Raw genomic sequence first — 2906 nt, forward strand, 5'->3', positions numbered from 1 at the left:
ATCGGTGAAGACTTAAGTGTTAAGATTTGGAATGAATTTTAATGACATTGGAAGGAGTCTATGACTAGAACCGTATAAGTAGATTCGATGGAATGAGCGAGTTATGTTGTTCTGAGCAGTCAGACAGGAAGAACAGTTAACCAGTAGAGAAGGGTTATTTAGATCGGTTAACCGATAGACATAATGTTTTATTTTTGAGTTATGAATTATGTGGCCGACATGAGTAAAGCGTAATGAGAAGATTGACCAGATACATTGAACCTAGGAAATTGTTCCAAGGGTATTAGCTAACTTAACGGAGTTGTCTATAAAAAGTTGAATATTGTGTGATGAGGTATCAGATGAAGGATCTAGATTGTGAATTTGATTGTGCGGTGGAAGGTGAAGCTTTGTATTGATGTTTAGTCGGTGTTAGAAGTAGAACTAAAGTAGATCTAATTAGGCACAAAGGTGATAATAGAAGATTAGTCACTTGTTGTTCCCTAACAATTGCAACAAGATAAAATCCTCTAACAAGGTCACTCTTAACATGATGTTGTAGGATCCTAACAGGTCCGAAGGTTTAAATCCTCTAACCAAGTGACACATTAGCTTGTGTTTTTAAATCCCTTAGCTAGGTAGATCCTAACAGGGCTAGTCCTAACAGCCCTTATTGTAATAGCTCTTAACCGGGCTAAGACACTCTTAACCAGGTGTACCCCTAACAGGGTGATTGTATGACCTTAACCGACCAGACCTCTATACTACAGATAGTTGATCTTTGTGGGTACTAATTCCCACCATGATTTTTCCCATTTGGTTTTCCACGTGAAAATCATTGTGTTATGATTTGCATGCTTTATTGGGGTAAGTGCACCAAGATGGTGAACAAAAAGGGGGGTATAAGTGGCCACTTTTTTTTCTTCTGAAAACAGGTAAACCTGAACTTCAAAGAGATATTCGAAGGTCACACACTCAAACTAAGAGTTGAGAAAAGAATAAGAATTGTAGTACTCTGAATCTAGTTTCTAAACTACTAAAGTTTTTTAAAATTGGATAAGTTTAAGAGGGTCAAACCTCTCTCGCACGAAAAAATTGTTCCCAATTTTTTTTAAAAACATAACATAGTTGTTTTCGTGCATTGCACAAAATATATAATTATATTTAGTATTTTACAAAACCCTTTGGTAGGATGATAGGTAAGATTGAGATCTCGAAGTTGTGTATTTTTTTTTAATTTTTTGTTGAGAATTTTTTTTAATGATTTTTTGAAGTGACCACATCCTGAAAATTTGGTACTTGTTTGTGCGTTGGGCATAACTTGCATTAAAATAATAAAAAATGAAAACTTTTTTTTAAAATTGTATAAAATATAGTGTAGAACAATAATATGTAATTTTTTTTGAATTTGGTCAAGTATATCAAAAGTTATTAAAAAAATGGTAGACGTATGTCTGTGAGGACTGTCAAGGCACTGGTAAAGAAAATTAAAGTTTACTATGCTAATGTTGTCTAAAAATAGAAATATTTATATGGTCAGAAAGATGAGAAGAAATTTGACATTATGGTGGTAATTTTAGAGATACCCACTTGATCATTTGTAAACCTGATGCTGATGAAGTTGAGAAATCATGTTGGAAGATGAAAAAACATGTGAAGGGACAAAAATGGAGGGAAAATGGCTTGCTAGGATTAGGGTCGTTTTCCAACCCTCTTACCAAGCCAAAACCCACACGGGTTCTGATGTGCAAGATAACCCGCTCGGGTTTTGAAAAATAAAAAGTACCATTCATAGTTCTACATAACCCTTACTGGTTATGTAGAACTAAAACCATCATTTTGAATTTCACAAAACCCGTACAGGTTATGAGAAACCAAAATGATGGAAAAACATCATTTTGAGTTTCACAAAACCCATACGGGTTATGAAAAACCATTATTTTGATTTTCACAAAACCAGTACGGGTTATGCAAAACATCATTTTGAGTTTCACAAAACCCGTATGGGTTTTGAAGACATCAAAGTATGCTTGTAAACCTAGCATATACTACACATATGTATAGACATACATATATAATATGTGTTTATGTATGTTTATATGCATATCTATAGTTATATATACATATATTTATATAAATATATGTATATATGTTTGTATACATGCATGTCTCTCTTCTTTTCCTCTTTCTCGTCTTCCTTTCCCCATCACCATCTTTGTCTATTCTGAGCCCTAATTATCTTTCTTGAGTTCTATCTCATCTCTCTCCCCCTCACACTTCTCTCTCTGTCGAGTCTCTCACCCTCTTCTCCTTCTTGTTCTCTCTCTACCTCATGTCTCTCACCCCCCCCCTCTCTCTCTCTCTCTCTCTCTCTCTCTCTCTCTCTCTCTCTCTCTCTCTCTCTCTCTCTCTCTCTCTCTCTCACATTATCCTATCCTATTATCACCCTCTCCCCCTTCTCTCTCTTTCTCTCCCCCTACCTCTCCCTCTCCCCCTCTCCCTCCCCCTCTCGTTATCATATCCTATTCTCTCTCTCTCTCTCTCTCTCTCTCTCTCTCTCTCTCTCTCTCTCTCTCTCTCTCTCTATTCTCTCTCTCTCCCTCCCCCTCTCTTTATTCTCTCTCTCTCCCTCCCCCTCTCTTTATCCTATTCTCCCCATCTCCACCCTTTCTCTCTCTCTTCCTCTCCCTATCCCTCTCCCTCTCTTCCAATCTCCTCTCTCTCCCTCCCCCTCTCCTTATCATATTATCTCCCTCTATTCTTATTCCCTATTCTCTATCTTACCCCCTCTCCCCCTACTCTCTCTATAACTGCCTTTCTCACCCCCTCTCCTTATCCTATTCTCTCCCTCTCTTCCTATCCCCTTCTCTCTCTCTCTCTCACAATCCTATTCTCACCCTCTCTCCCTTCTCTTTCTTTCCCTATCT

This window comes from Cryptomeria japonica, chromosome 7 (assembly GCF_030272615.1).
Source record: "Cryptomeria japonica chromosome 7, Sugi_1.0, whole genome shotgun sequence".
Taxonomy (NCBI): domain Eukaryota; kingdom Viridiplantae; phylum Streptophyta; class Pinopsida; order Cupressales; family Cupressaceae; genus Cryptomeria; species Cryptomeria japonica.